The 17,133-nt window shown below is 42.4% G+C and overlaps 2 protein-coding genes across 3 annotated transcripts in view; both read right to left on the bottom strand.

Moving 5' to 3' along the window:
- Mrps6 (mitochondrial ribosomal protein S6) overlaps positions 1 to 17,133 on the bottom strand; it is an 89,710-nt gene that overhangs the window by 42,009 nt on the left and 30,568 nt on the right. The gene's annotated exons all lie outside the window — the stretch shown is intronic.
- Positions 1 to 17,133, bottom strand: part of Slc5a3 (solute carrier family 5 member 3) — a 38,716-nt gene that overhangs the window by 11,251 nt on the left and 10,332 nt on the right. The window lies entirely within an intron of this gene.

The following is a 17,133-nucleotide window of genomic DNA, read 5'->3' as shown; positions in this document are numbered from 1 at the left end:
AACAAAAACAAAAACCGGACATGCCTGAGGATTGCTAAAGCCCACAGAGCAACAGACACCAGATTTCGTGACTCCATTGGGGGGGGGGTAGGACCACCAGGGCCACAGGTGCTGAGTGCAGCAGAGAGCAGTCACTGAAGAGCTGGGCGCTGGGCTCTGGGCTCTGGGCTCGGCCCCTTCCCAACCACAAGATCTTACAAGCAACTCATCTGAACGGACTTCAACCGTCTCTGCAAAATGCAGCCAACAGCTAGTGCCCACTGGCGTAACAACCCTTAAGTTCTGCCCAGCCCAACAGAGGGGTAGCTCAGGAGACGTCGGGTTATTCTACACAATCTGTAGCAATGTGGACTGCCAAGTATGCGTCAAGTATCTTATGATCTTTACAGATGTCATTTGTATATAGAGGAATTAGACAAAATTAAATAATGTATTTATTCAACATATAGTTAGGTCTCACAAGTCTTTTAGAAGGCTCCCAACCATCTCACCAGCTACTAGCCCTTTCCTACTGCACTTCACTGTAGTTTAAAAAAAAATTAAAAACAGGGCTGGGGGGCTGGAGAGATGACTTAGCGGTTAAGCGCTTGCCTGTGAAGCCTAAGGACCCTGGTTCGAGGCTCGTTTCCCCAGGACCCACGTTAGCCAGATGCACAAGGGGGCGCATGCGTCTGGAGTTCGTATGCAGTGGCTGGAAGCCCTGGCGCGCCCATTCCCTCTCTATCTGTCTCTTTCTCTCCCTCTCTCTCTGTCACTTTCAAATAAATAAATAAATAAATGAACAAAAAAAAAATTAAAAAAAAAAAAACAGGGCTGAGGAGATGGCTTAGTGGTTAAAGCACTTGCCTGCAAAGCCAAAGGACCTGGGTTCAATTCCCCAGGATCCACAAAGTGATGCAAAAAGTGGTGCAGGCATCTGGAGATTGTTTGCAGAAGCTGGAGTCCCTGAGGCACCCATTCTCTGTCTCTCCCCACCCCACCCCTTCCCTGCTTCTCTCTTAAATGAATAAAATTTAAAAGGTTAAAAACAGAACTTATGTAAATTCTTAGACTTTTCATACACATCTTCATTTTTTGTCATCTTAAGTCAAGGTCCAGGAAGGGAAATTTCATGACTGGAATACTTAATGGTACTTCATGCATAACATTAAGTACTCACATATGACTGTCCTCAAACTTTACTTTAAAAAATTCAGTATCTCACATGTTTGAAACTTGTGCTTTCAAGCCAGGCATTGTGGCACATTACCTGTATTTCCAGAATTTGGAAGGCTGAGGCAGAAAGTTCACAGTTTGGCCAGCCTGGGCTACAAAATGAGACCCTGTCTCAAAAAATTCAAATTTGTGCTTGCAGAGAAATACTCATGGTAAATATATAACAAACATAAGCAAAAAAACTGGAAAGAGCATATATGGGAAAAAAAATCCAGCTGCAGTATTTTGTGTGGTCACATGTAAACAGATACATATATGAAGAAAACGAGATTAACAAACAAAAAGCAGTACTGGAATACACGGAGCTCAGGAGCACAGCATTTGCCTAACACACACAAGGAAACGTGTTCCAACCAGGCACATGACTTCCTGGCCTTTCCCTTTAGCCTCTGCCCTCAGAGCGCACTGATCCTTCCTATCCCGTTTGACTTTCTACAGCATCATCTGATCCACTCACAACTGTTCCTGTGTCTGGATATTACTTTCCTGCCGGTGTTGGGTATCTTTTAATAAGTGACTCAAATATTAACAGTCAGTACCTCAACAAGAGCGCTAAGCCTGATGTCCTGGAGATCTTGCACCGCTATCAACCATCTAGACTGCTTAAGAAGTAGGAGATACAGACTTAAAGGCCCAACCCCATCACAAATAGATCCAACTGAGGGCTTGAGGAGTTGACAAGGCAATCAGACAAGGCAAGAAAGCCTTCTGTCCAGATAAGCATCTCAAAGAGCCATAACCAGTACAAACCCCCCCTTACACACCCATCAGAGGGACCCACTTCCCTTCATTTTAACAACATTCTCTGCTTCCACACTCTGAAGGACAAGACTGGTACAGGCAGGCACCAACTCCCTCTAACTCAATCCACACTTCCCGCTGATGGCAGAAGGACAGACTGGTATAGGCAGGCAGCAACTAACTCCCTTTAGCTCAATCCACATAAGCCCGTTTCCTGACTATGGCAACACACGAAAAGCTTTTCCCTTCTTAGTGTCTCCTTTACACTTCGGTTAGATGTTCCTACAGAACTGAGCTGCTTTATTTGCTATCCTAACTGTTTACCTGGTGTTGGGGCTGAAAGTAAATAGGCCAACATTCTACCACTGGGTTATGCGGTAGGCCAGAAGTTACTTACGCTAGCATTTATCAAACACCAAGTAGTGCATTCACAGTATATGTAGAAGATCTTGTAATCCCCACAAAAAACTGTAAGAAACAAGCATATTACCCCAAATTACTGCTAAGATAATTGAGGGGTCAGGGATATAGATAGCTCAGTAGTAGAGAGCCTGCCCATCACGCACAAAACCCTGGTTCTTAGAACTGGAATTCCAAAAACAAAAGAAAATAAATGATGTTAAAGGATCACTAAAATAGAGGAGGGTTTTCTCTGAAAAAGGAGGGATATATATACTGAATATTCAGAGGTTCAATGGTCTATTCATGCCTATCTGAAGCTATCATCGATTCAGAATCACATATATACTGAAGTCAGTGGTTAGCTATTGGAGAACAGTTACAAGTTGGTAACTTCATAAATCACTTGCTACAAAAGGAAGAAAGGTACATTTACAATGGAGCAATTTGGTGTTCCCAAACCAAATGACTGCTGAGCATCCTCACAATGGGCACTCCAGCCTGCCTCTCACTACGAGGCTCTGATCCCTGTAAATACTCCCCATCATGACAAGTTCTGTGCCAGGGGCTCTGCAGAACATGGGCCTGGGTGCTTCAAAGTATCACTGTCATTCATGGGAAAGGCTTTAAACCTGCTCAGGGAAAACTATTTTCTAAATGTTGTGATCCTTATTTTAACAGTGAATTTTTAAAAACTAAATTACTAGAGTCACTAAATTCCAGTATCAACTAGGTATTTCACATTACTTTTATAACAATATCAATTTCAAGTACAACATGGTACTTGGGAAGAAGGTCCTTACTCCTAAGAAAATGTCTGTATGTGGCAGAATTTTTAAAAATTATGAATTCTGGCTGGGCATGGTGGCACATGCCTTTAATCCCAGTACTTGGGAGGCAGAGGTAGGAGAATCGCTGTGAGTTCAAGGCCACACTGAGAGTACATAGCAAATTCCTGGTCAGCCTGAACTAGAGTGAGACCCTACCTTGAAAAACAAAACAAGCCGGGCATGGTGGCACACGCCTTTAATCCCAGCACTCGGGAGGCAGAGGTAGGAGGATTGCCATGAGTTCAAGGCCACCCTGAGATGACAGAGTTAATTCCAGGTCAGCCTGGACCACAGTGAGACCCTACCTCAAAAAAAAAGAAAAAAAAAAAAAAAAACAAGCAAACATGATACATCCTAACAATTAGCTCTGCGAATATCATGCATACCAGTATTAAATGAGCTGTTCTTGTAACAGCCTGAAATTACACTGCAGGGCTCAGGAGATGGCTCAGTGGCTGAAGATGCTTGCTTGCAAAGCTTGTCAGTACAGGTTCAATTCCCTAGTACCCACATAAAGCCAGATGCACAATATGAAATAGGCACCTGGAGTTCACTTGCTGCAGAAGAACCTGGTGTACCAATTCATTTATTCATATACATATTCTCTCTCTCTCTCCTTCCCTCCTAATCTCCTTGCAAAAAAAATATAAACTTTTTACAAAAAAAAAAAAAAACTCAGCTATTAAAAGGTACTTGCTTGAAACTAGGCGTGGTGGTTCACACCTTTGATCCCAGCACTTGGGAGGCAGAGGTGGGAGGATCGCTGTGAGTTCAACGCCACCTTGAGACTACATAGTGAATTCCAGGTCAGTCTGATCTAGAGTGACCCCACCTCAAAAAAGACAAACAGGAAAAAAAAAAAAAAAAGAAAAAAGGTACTTGTTTGAAATTATGTTACAAAAACGGGAGGAGTAAAGAGATGCAGTAAGATTGGTAAAATGATTAATCCGATAGAGCTAAGTGATGGGTACAACATGGAAAATCATTAATCCATTTACTTTTATGCATGCCTAAGTCTTCTGGTTGATAGAATATTAAAGTATGTACCTCAAGGCATCATCAGAGTGATGACAGCGAGACTGAAGAGCAGTGGAGGCGCTGGGAGGTGTGCTCCCTCAGACGGCTGACCGCTGAAGCGGGCGTGGTGGTGCGCGCCCACGACACGCCCACGACACCAGGCTCGGGAGGGGCAGGAGCATCGAGGTCCTCCTCAGCTACTCAGGAAGTCTGAAGCCCACCTGGGCTCTATGACAACCCTTCCTCCAAAAAGTAAGTTTCAAAAAAATAAGCAAATAAAATAATTGTGGGAGAAATTAAGGATTAAGCAATTTTTGTATCTTCATGCACTGGAACAAGCCATTTGAATTTTTGAATGGAAAGACAGAACTTGCCGTTGTCTGTTCTCCTATGCTGCCCTGGTTTTCTTCACCGCATCTGCTAATCTGTTTGCCCTGCTGGGACATCCACACCATCAACAGGGACCTTTGCTTTGTTTACTAAAGTGCTGAAATGCATGGAAACAAACAGATGAAAACTGCTTTCCTGCCACACAAATGACCTTGTGCTATAATCTAACTAGTGTACGGAAGATGCAGTCATCAAAAGGCATGACTTCTAGCTTGAGACTGCCTTAGGGTCCTGGCCTGGCCATTTACTGAGCCTGGTGACACTGGATGTCTTTCTGCTTTAACTTTCTCATCTGTACCATGTAAGTCACACTAACCCTTAAGATGCTAAGGACTCCTAGGTAAGGGAGAAGTAGGCATCTTAACTTAATATTAACACACAGAGCCTCTGCTTACAACAAAACACAACAGTTGGTGATCACTACCACTTGAGTATCTCAGCTCCCTCAAAGGCAATCATAGGGCTGAAAGTGGCAAAACATCCAACCAAGTCGACTTTGTAGCCCACCTTCATGTTTTCCATCCTACTTGGTTCCAATTTTATATTCCTAGAAGTGTTCTTTGAGCACATAGTAAACACTCTCTCCTTATTTTCCATGTGACTGAGGCAGAAAATATAATCACAGGAATTTCCCTGGTAGACCAGATTCTAACTCCTAGGAAGCCAAGTCATAAATAGTTGAAAATCAGATGTTTCCTAACAAGGTGAATTTTGGCTTAAAAAAAAAAAAGAAAGATTTACAAATGTCCTGATTTTCCCAAGGTGTGGGGAAAGAAAGATTTTCCCAGGAAGTAAAAAATAGGACTACAGATAGGCCAACAGTATCTGGAAGGAGTGGCAGAAAATAAGCCCTGAATTATAAATCCTAAAACAAGCACAATACTGTAAATGATGAATGCAGCTGGGTTTCCTCTTCTATGTCAGGCAGACAAGTAGAGGGGTATAAAAATCCAGAGGAATACTTGCAGAACTGCTTTCCTTTGGATATCAGAAGATGAATTTTGGGGGGAGGGGGGCTGGGGAGTGGATTTCAAGGTAGAGTCTCATTCTATCCCAGTCTGACCTGGAACTCACAGTGATCTTCCTACCTCTGCCTCCTGAGTGCTGGGATTAAAGGAGTATGCCCCACTCCCAGCAGAAGACCGATCTTGAAAATTTTTTAAAGTTAACTTTCATTTTGTTAGATAAAGCAGCTAACAAAGAAACTGACATTAGGAGAAGTTTTTTCTTTTCTCTCTCTCATAGACCAACTTTGCAAAAACTCACAAACTCTACACGAGAGTTTTCTCCTAAGTGCTAATAAAACAGAAAGCAAGCAGTACATCAAGACAAATAGATCATTTATTTGAAAGAGCCAAGCAATTTAAAAAGCAAACAAAACAAGGTAAGTGCAACTAATATGCGTACCTATAATATGCCTACCATCAAATTTAGCTTTTCAATCACCAATAGCAACTCGCCTTAAAAATGTCTCAAAACCAGTACAGAATGGGGCCTTTATAATTCAGACACATATGAACACAGATGTGTTATCATGGATGTTCACTGACTCTGCATTCTCTAACAGAAACAGTTTTCATAATTCTCATGGGAACCTTTCTAAGGTCATGAGAATCATCTCAAAGGGGACATGTATAGCAACCTGGCTGCAACAGCCGCACTTGGGTCTCTTCACTTGACAAAATTAAAGCATCTAATAGCCAAAATAGGTATCTAGTATCAAAACTGAAGTCTAAACAAAGGTAAAACCAGTGTTTATTTTTGATGCTGGGGCAGAAGAAGTGAAGCACCCATTAATGAAGACTGAGGGATCCAGCAGATACTGTGTTAAGTTTATGCATTCACTTATGTTTTCATTTTAATTTCTTGCTTATATATCAATCTGAGATTTCCCCAAAGTGGGTAAGGATTCCCATAACTGGGGCACTGTAATCATAGTAAAAATGATGGGGGATTCAAACAAGTCAATTAGCAAGGAGCAGAAATATGTTAACAAAAACCTGGATCTGTGGTTTTAATTTCCAATCTGATTTCCGGTTATTTGGAATGGGGGCAATAAGAGAAAAAGACAAAAAGAAAAGAATTACTTAAGGTAGTAATAAGTTAGTTTCTACTGTACTGAAAGAAGTCTAGTCAAAAATAAAGCATAGCCAGGCATGATGGCTAACCACTGTAATCCTAGCACTCAAGAGGCTGAGGCAAGAGGACTGTCATGAGTTTGAGGCTAGCCTGGGCTGTACAGTGAGTTCCACACCAACATGGATCAGAGCTGAGACCCATCTCAAAAAGAAAAGAAGAAATTGGGCATGTTCACTCACTCACTTAAAAGAAAAGGTAGACTACGAAAACCAACTCCCTACAGTCACACTGTCACACCTTACTTCAGTTACACGCAACTCCCAGGTCTCTATGGAAACTTTTGAGTAAATGAACACAAATGAATCCAACAATCTGAAGCGACATGCTTGGTATTTCTTGAGTAGCTCTGAGTCCTCTTATAAACCAATGGTCAACCAGCAAGGTAGGCTTTGTCTCTATTAATGCTGAAAGGGGTTTAAAGCAGCCATCTAAAGCAATAAAATTATCTAAGTCACAATTTACCAAGTGAGAACCATATATGCGCTACAGATACACTACATTTAAGCCCATGGTGCTTACACAGTTTTGAACTAGTTGTCAACATGTTGAAAATGTGATGTCCTATGAACTCTAGATTTCTGGGGGGATCAAGCGGACAGAAAATGGTTGGTGCTATGTGTGGTAGGAATAGACTGGAGAAGAACTGTAAGCACCAGCATCACAAACTCAACTCAGGTTTGCTTCCATCTGGGATTCTGGTAAGAAGATAAAGAGTACATTAACAGAGCATCATTAGTAAAGGATCAGAGAACCAGGCAATGAAGTTCAGTCAAGACACACTGGCCACCTGACACCTACTACCTCCAAGTTCCCACTCTGTCTCCAAAAGTCCTCCAATAAAGACTGCCCCTATTAACAGATGAGAAACTGAGGATCCAAACAGTTAAGAACTCCAGGAAGCAGGTACTAGGACCCAAAAGCCAGTCCATCTGAAGTTCCTTCAGAGTCCCTTGCTTATGCCATCATGACCAGCCTGTAACTGCACTTGGGAGCTGCTGTTCTAGCAAAAGTTTCGTCACACCCAGTGGTCACATTCAGTCAAAACACCACACAGATATACCTTAAATATTCTAAACTCCTATGTGCACCGTCATTGATAAACTTTAACACTGGGGCCCTCGGCTCTTGAAGAGTGGCATGGACGATCTGGAATACTTGCTGATGAAGCTACTTCTGCTGGACACCAGCCAAAGCCCCAGCGCCCTTAAGGCAAAAAGCTTTAAGAGGTGCCTGTAAAATGATCTACACACAAACCAGGAACTGCTGCAACTCTTCCTCGGAAGCCTAATCACTTCAACACATCTCATTCCACAGCCATTGTTTCAGTGACTCACCTTCTATCAAGTCATTCCAAAGAATCCAACTTCAGTTTTGGGAAAATGTTTGCCCTCATTTCATTTCAGTTACGATATTCAAGTTGTTATTAAAAAACAAGATTACCTGCCGTAAGACAGTTCCGGAAATCAGTAGACTTTAGAGAAACACACAACTCACCCAGTCCCAGGAAAGAACAATGACTTGAAAAGAACATACTGGCACGAAAGTCAACATACTATGTATCACATCAAAGAACTGTTCTAGAGAGATCAGAGTAGTGAGCCCCCCAACAGCAGCTGAGTGAGCTAATATCATATGCATAAAGCACAGCAGAAAATGCAAACATCTTTATCTAGCTCAGGAGGTAAGAAGTCAACAGTAATACAATTTTAGGAAGTGAACCACAGGGTGAGAAATATTGCCAGCAAAGGAAAGGTCCCGGGTCTGCACCCATGATGAAGAGCCCTTGGCATTTGGTTAGGGCAACAAGTGAGTTAAGATGGACTTCAGGCAGGTTTGCATGAAGTGTGGTAATATGGAAAAGAACAGCATTCCACACAGAAGCAATGTGATACATGCACCTTTGAAGAAAGAAAAGGGGAACAGTAGTGTACAGAGATCCAAGAGTCTTGTTACTTGGTACTAGAATGGAGAACGCAGAGAAATTGAGTGATGAGTTTAAAAACTCTGTTGGATCTCTATCACACCCTCCAAGGCTCAGGGTCATTGCAGAAGAGGTGGCGGAAAGAATGTAAGAGCCAAAGGAAGGGTAACACTGCTTACAGTACTATCTTCCAGACACAGTATGTCCTTGACATTCATGACTTCACAGTGCCTAATACAACCAATATAAGACCTTTACAATAGGAGGAAAAGATGACATCAAAACAGGAAAGAGACTACCTGGAAAGGGATTCAATGGAGGGTGGATTTGAGAGGGGTAAAATGGGGGTAGGAAGTATCATGGTTTATTGTCTAGACTTATTAAACTGTCAATAAAAAGCTTTAAAAAAAAAAAAAAAAACGGTTTGGCCTTCTCCCTGTAGTCCAGCCAACTGAAAGCTGGAAAAAGCTACACTGCATGCAGCCTTATGGGAAACAGAAGTCATCAGTGGTGAAAACTGTGGAAAGTGGAAGCCTCAAGTTTGGACAGACAGGCCAAATGACTGAACGAGTGCAATAGTGGCATGTCTGCTCTGGGAGAAACCAACTGCTCTCTAACTGGACTGAAGGCCCGCTCTGTGGGAGAGAATACATGCCTAGTACTGAAAACCTCATCAAAAGCCTATGACAGGGGAGGTCATGAGCCTTAGGAGTATAAAGCCTGCTCTTGTCTGGATAAATGCATATATTATTCTCAACAAATTGCCCTGAAAGCCAGGTGTGGTGGCTCATGCCTTTAATCCTAGCACTTGGGAGGCAGAGGTTGGAGGATCACTATGTGTTAAAGGCCAACCTGAGATTACATAGTGAATTCCAGGTCAGCCTGAGCTAGAGAGAGACCCTACCCCCCCCCCAAAAAACAAAATTGCCCTGAAAGCACTACACTTAATGTTGATATACATATATTAATGCTACTCTCACTGCTGGTTAGAGAAGCTTCTCTTTTCAGATGGCAATGACCACTGGGATGACCCAAAGGGCAACATAATGCTGAGGAAAAGGGACGGAGGAATGTCCAGCACTGAAACATCTCTACCACACCCTCCAAGGCTCAGGATCCATTGCAGAAGAGGTGGTACAAAGAATGTAAAAGCCAAATGAAAGGTACCACTCCTTACTTGCAACTGTACAGACAGAAATTGGCCTTGATATCTAAGACCTCTCAGTGCCTAGCAATACCTTCACAAGACCCTCATAATAGGAGAAAAAAGTGATGACATCAAATGTAAAGAGAGACTAATGGAGAGAGGGAGGGGATATGACAGAGAGCAAAGTTGTGAAGGGGAAAGTGGGGGAGCAGAGGGAAAAATCATGCTTTCAGTATAGAAGTTGTCAATATATATATTTAAAAAAAAAAACTGGAGCTGGAGAGATGGCTTAGCATTTAAGACGCTTGTCTATGAAGCCTAAGGACCCGTGTTGATTCCCCAGTACTCACATAAGTCAGATGCACATGATAGCACACGTAGCTGGAGATCATTTGCAATAGCTGGAGGCCCTGGCATGGCCATTCGGTCTTCCTTTCTCCCTTTTCTCTCTTCCTCTCTCAAATAAAGCAATAATTTTTTTTTTTAACTGTTAGAGCCATAACAGAGGCTATCACGGATGTCACACTATATTGTGGATATCTCTGAGAAAAAGCCATATGCCCTAGTTAGGCAGTGTTCATATAATATGGAATATCAGAAAGTCAGCATTACTGCAATTATTTCCTTATTAGAAAATGCAACACAGGACTTACAAGATGGCTCAGCCATTAAGGCATTGCCTGTAAAGCTAAATGACTCTGGTTCAATTCCCCAGGACCCATGTAAAGCCAGATGTACAAAGTAGCACATGCATCTAGTTTTTGGTTTTTTTTTTTTGCAGTGGTTGGAGGCCCTGACTCATCCCTTCTCTTCCTCTCCCTCTCTGCAAATAAATAAAAAGCAACTCAATCTCTTTTGTGTGAAGTATGGTGTATGCACATGTGTGTGCAGATACATGCACAGGCCAAAAGAGAAAGCCAGGTATCCTCTTACTGCTTATCTGTGTGTTTTCTTGAAACATTTTCTCTCCTTCAACCCAGAGTTGTTTTGGTCAGAGAGCTCCAGTTACTCTCCCATAGCCCAGCCCATACCCCAACTGGGTTACAGACCTGCATGGCCATGCCAAGCCTTGTTGTTGTTGTTGTTGTTATTTTGAGGTAGGGTCTTGCTCCAGCCCGGGCTGACCTGGAATTCACTATGTAGTCTCAGGGTGCCTCAAACTCACAGCAATCCTCTTTCCTCTGCCTCCCGAGTGCTGGGATTAAAGGTGTGTGCCACCACGCTCAACTCATGCCAAGCTTTTTACATGTGTTCTGAGGAATCTAACTAGGTGGTATAGGGCTGAAAAACCCTCATGTTTAAGCGGAAAGCCCTCCTAACCCGTGAGCCATCTCCTCACCCAGTTTAATTCTCTTAATGGAGTTCAACAATGAATACTTCAGAAAGTGTATCTGTAAGTATGAACTGTTCTCCCCTCAGCAGCATATTAGAGGAAACCACTAAAAAACTGCCAAGAAGTGAAAAAAGATAGAGAAGACACTATTCCAGAGCGAGACCACAGGATGGAGAGATCTGTTCAGCCTCGAGTGGAGGAAGACAAGGAAGTAACACACAAGCAAAGCACCAAGGAAGGGGTAGCGAGGAGTAATGCACTGGGCTTGCAACGCATCTGCAAGCCCAGAGACGTGGGGAAAACCGACTTTCAGCATGGCGTGAAAACAGCACATCACCCATGTGGTAAAAGGTACAGCACACAGAGGAAGGGGAAGAGCAGAGGGGAAAGCCAGAAAACAGCACTATAAAAAGCCAAGAGAAATGGTGAACTTAGGAAACTGTGTCTGTGCATTGTGAATCAGGGGCCAGCAAATTTTACCTGTAAAGGGCCAGAAAATAAACAATAGAACAAGTTATATTACAACATAAATTCACTTGTACAGTGTTAAATCTAGATTTCTGACATTTTCACATAGTTATAAAAATAATATTGTTCTTTTGGTTTTTAATGGTTTTTTTGTAAAAATCCTTTCTTAGCTCATAGGACGCAAGAAGTCAATGCAGCAGGTAAGATCTGGCTTGGAGCCAGTTTGTCATCCCCTACCTGTAGACCAGCAACAGGATGAAGAAAATGGGTTCACTACCCTCCAAACTCCTAGGTAGAGTTTTCTCTTTAGGTTAACTGATAATTTACCAGCATTAACTCCTTACATGCGATTCCCCTGAAGAGAGCTACATAATGCCAGCCAGGTCTGTTGGTTTAGTTAGTACCTGTCTTTACATGCCTTTCTAGAAGTACTGAAGGGTGGTACTCATTGTGAATCGATATCCTCATGAGAATATTAGAAATGAACGCTAACACAAAGGCAGAAACGAAGTAAATGAGGAAAACCATGACAAATAACCTAACCGTTTTATACATGAACAATCAGACCACAATGTATTATTCCCTCTCCTCTTCCTTCTACACTAATGTCATGCCAAACTTCTGTATTCCATGTTTCTTTTACATGAGTTACACCTGGACTACAAACACAGTAATGGCACTAGATGAAAAATTACTTAAGAATTCAATCCAAAAAAAAGAGAGAGAGAGAGAGAGAGAATTCAATCCTAACCAAGATCTTAAAATCAACATTAAATAGTAATGATATACAAGTGGTGAGCAGTTTTTTTAACTAGGATAGAATGTCTGCTTCTGATCAGCAGTCTTCACATATACAAACCGTTAAGGAAGGGCTCCTTACCCCCAAGCCACTCCCTGCTCTTTAGCTGTAGCTCAGGGGCAGGAACAGGACTCCTCCTTCAATCACTTGTTGCTGTAATTAAGCTGTAACCCAAGAAGACTTTAATCTCCCACAAAACTAGCTTGAAGCAAAAATAAATAAATAATAAGTAACCAGAGATTAGTAATGATACAAGCTAAGCTGTTCAGGTGGGCCCTAAAATGGGAGGGAGAAGACTGACGTGGTCACCTGCCACCTAGACTTTGCCACTTGAACTTTCCCACCAGCTGAGAGGAGACATTTCACTATGTCCTAGCTATCAGATGCTGTCAAGCAAGACAAGCCATGATGACATAGGGCCAGCCCCATCCATGGGTTCATTATCACTCGATACCTCAAAAAAATCTAAAATGTAGATTCTGTAGCATTACTTTTCAGTATATCCTAACTTGGACCCAAAACTCTCCAACAAATATAAAACTGACAAATTCAAAAAGGCCTAAGAGAAACTCTTCATATCTTTTAGAAAACCACAGCTTTCTACATTTTAGGAAGTTTGTCATTACTACACATTTATTTATTTATTTGCAAGCAGAGAGACAAAGAGAAAGAGAATGGACATGACTGGGCCTCTAGCCACTGCAAACAAACTCCAGATGCAAGTGCCACTTTGCACATCTGGCTGTACATGGGTACTGGGGAACTGAACCTGAATCCTTAGGCTTTTCAGGCAAGCACTTTAACCACTAAGCCATCTCTCCAGTCCTCACTATACTTTTTGTAACCAAGTCATTGAACTAAGAGAATACCATAAAATTACCTACAAACTGCTATGAGTCACCTTAAAATATGCTTTTCATTGAAATTTGAAAATGGGTAGTGATTAAACAAAGTAACTCGTTTTAATGAGACAATCACTTTATTCCTATCTTTTGCTGTTTTGTGATGGGGTCTCGGGTAGTCCGTGCTGGCCTCAAACTTACTACTTAGCAGAAGATTATCCTCCCCCACACTCACCTCCCCCCACCCCCCAAAAAAGATCTGGGACTCCAGGAATGTGCCACCATGCCCAGCTATTCCTGTTTTTAAAATCCATATACATATACACAAAAGGATATATAGAGATGGATCAGTGATTAAGGCACTTACCTGCAAAGCCTAATGACTTGGGGGTTCAATTGCCCAGTACCCATATCGAGCCAAAGGCACAAAGTGGTACATTCATCTGGAATTCCTTTGCAATGGCTAGAGGCCCTGGCACACCCATTCCCATTCTCTCTCTCTCTCTCTCTCTCTCTCTCTCTCTCTCTTTCTGCTTGCAAACAAACATGTAAAAAATAAATAAATAAATAAATAAATAAAGGACGAAAGGCTAAAGGCCGAGCATGGTAGCGCACACCTTCGATCCCAGCACTAGGGAAGCAAAGGGAGCAGGACTGCTCTGAGTTAGAAGGCAGCCTGAGACCACCTAGTGAAATCCAGGTCAGCCCGAGTTAGAGACTCTCCCTCAAAAAAAAAAAAAAAAAGATGTATAAATGCTATTTTAGTGTACATCCCATTCATTCATCTACCAATTAAACCAGCTATGATGTAAAACATTCTTGAGTAATGACACGTGTTTTCCCAGGCCTGTCAGTCTATCCCAACTGTGATCATCTGCTGAGCAAATGGATAAGACATGACAGTATTCCTAAACCGAGTAACCAAAGAATATTTAGGTACTTCACAGGTTTTTCTCCTTAAGCTTCCTCTTCCTATACATATTACAAGTGTTATTTAAAGGATAAAATAAAATAAAAGCTACCAAGTTTTCCAGTGCTTTTTCTCTGCTAGGATGTGGCTTTATCACTCACATCTTAGCAACTAACTTATTTACCTAACTGAATTAAATTAAATATCAATCTTTATAATTTAATTACAAAGTGGAATCCAAGGACATAGCCACTTTCCAGAAACAGGATTAGCAACTGTTGGACCTCACCCACCAAAGCTCATGGCCCTTCTCTCTCCACCTTTAAGTTCCTTCTGCAAGGAGTCCACAGGGGGGCAGAGGCTCTGCTCACCATCTCACAGGCACTCCGCCGCTGCTAGAAAAGGTCTTCCTCCAGAGATGAGGCTGCAGGGAATCTGCACCGTTGGTCCTTCCTTTGCAACTATATCCTCCATGTCACTGCCCTTAACACTTCTTCAGAAGTGAGGAAAACTCTTCAGACATTATCTGAGCATGGGGTAAGAAAACTTCCAGATATGGTCTAAGACTGGTCTAAACAAGTGCTTTTTCAAATGGCTTGCCACCACCTTCAAAGAGTGCTGGATTTCACAACATTCACTGCCTCACCATGTCATAGTCCAGCAACGAACCACATTCTTATCTACTTTTCACGCTAAAGGACAGAAAATAGAAATTACAAATGGTCCATGCACACATGAGAACTCAGGCTCAATGGTACCTGTGCGTATCATAAGGAGACCGGCATTTGCATTTACAAATGCAGGGGCTTGGAAGTGCAACAAAAGCAGAGACTTCAAAACCAACTCCCAACTGCAATGTGGAAAAACAATGGCACTGAAACTTTTGTCTGAAATCTTTCCATGGGAAATCTCCACAAGTGATTTGGCTACAAAGGAATTGTTGTGGGAGTCCCGACATAGTATCTTTACACTTAAAAAAAAAAACAACTGTAAATTCAAATCGAGCTGAAGACTAAATATGAGAAAATAAAATAATGGGCATGACAGAGGACAGTACCCCCCCCCATCCCCACCAGAGTGTAAGGATATTCTTCCAGCACAGAGAAGACACAAAACTGCTCTGGGAACCTAAAAAAGACTGGAGAAACTATAGTCTTTTAACTCCCTTATCTGCTATAAAAATTGCGTAACTTAATTCCTCAATTCCAAGCAATAAAATGCTCATGGAGGGGAGGAGGGAAAATACTGTCATATTAGTCTTTCTGAAACACAAAGATATGCGACTTAGAATTGAGGATTTATAAGAGCTTTCCTGCTGCAGAAGGAAACTGCCTCAGGTTGAAAAGAAGGTCCCCCAGGGCATGCGAGAGGTGCGCAAGCCCACAGGGGCATTTTATATTAAAACAAACCTAATGCTAACTTTCACCTTCACACCCTCCCCCCACCAAGTAGGCATCTGGTTAGAATTCAATTTTCCAAAATTGAACTCAAGTAGAACTGCCCACAACCTGTACATTTTTGTGACTTGCTTACAAAGTGATTAGTCTGTTGTTAATCTTGGTTAATGCAGGTCAAGGATCGTAACACAACTTCAGTATTGTTAGGTTTATCTGTTGCCAAAGGTGCCTTCCCTTGCACCTATCTAAGAAATTCTTGATTCGGCTACCTTGTGAGGTGTTATCATCGCTTCTGGACTTTTTTTTTTCCCCACTAAAATCAACTGTAGTAAGTTAGACTGCTGCCCACCCTCCCGGCCAGGCAAGGATCTTAAGTGACTTCTTCATTTTAGCCCATCTACTTCGCTCTTCTGAACTAGAATAAAAACTGTGGGCTGGAGAGATGGCTTAGTGGTTAAGGCGCTTGCCTGAAAAGCCACAGGACCTTAGTTCGATTCCCTAGGACCCACCGTAAGCCAGATACACAAGGGGGCACATGCGTCTGGAGTTCATTTTCAGTGGCTGGAAGCCCTGGCGCACCCATTCTCTCTTTCAAATAAATAATTAAAAAAAAAAACAAAACTGTATGCCCTACCCATAGATTATGGATCCTGAGTACACCAAATATTTTATACACACACACACACACACACACACACACACACACTTAATGTAAATTATACTTGCGATCATGCTAACCAAAAAAGTGTAGACTTTAATTCAAAGGCTTGTGGAACTTGAATGAAGTCTAATACCTACATGTTGCCTCTTCAGTGATCACCTGCTACCTGGCCTCCCTTAAAACAGGGTAGGTAAAGAGGAATTTCAACAGTCATTTTCCAGATTCCGTAATCTCACCTAGAAAGCAGTTAAAAGAAAGGCTCAAACAATCCCCACTTAATTTAAAAACATTCCCTCTTGGAAGTTTTCACCTTCATTGTTTCCATCCTCTTAAAGCTGTATATGAAGAGGGAGAAAGACGGAGAAAGCGGAATGTCAAAAACAGTACAATCGTCTCCCAAATACAAGGAGCACAAGCTTAGGGACACAAAGAGCAGCCTCTCTGGACCTGACAAGGCGCCCTCAGTGTCCTTTCCCAGCTAGTCCTGTGCAAAGCCATCCCTCCTAACAAACTCCAGTAAGAGCCTAGATCATAATCCCAGGCTCAAACTGAGTCCAACTCGTTTTACTAATCCAAACTGTCCCCCCAAAGCTTGTTTGCAACCTCAAACGTGTCCACGTGCCCCAGGGCTGTAGGGAGCTCTTTCCAAGTTCAGACGAGGCACAATGATCCTTGTTTTATCATCTGACCTGCTTGGGGAAGGAGAAAGCACACAAGCACACACTACGTTACCGACTTCTCCCGGAAGAACGGGGATTTGGGCGACGACTCGAGGAGTGCCTGACCCAGAACAGAGAACGGAGAGGAAGAGGTGCCTCCGGCAGGCCGGCCGCCAGCACCCCGGGGGGTGGGGGGCCTGCTCGTGGATGGCTGGCTCGCTTAGCATCCCTCCAAACCTGAATACCTCTACTTCATGCCATCAAT

Source organism: Jaculus jaculus, chromosome 5 (assembly GCF_020740685.1).
Source record: "Jaculus jaculus isolate mJacJac1 chromosome 5, mJacJac1.mat.Y.cur, whole genome shotgun sequence".
In the NCBI taxonomy this organism is placed as follows: Eukaryota; Metazoa; Chordata; class Mammalia; order Rodentia; family Dipodidae; genus Jaculus; species Jaculus jaculus.
This window is presented reverse-complemented; position numbering and strand designations above follow the sequence as displayed.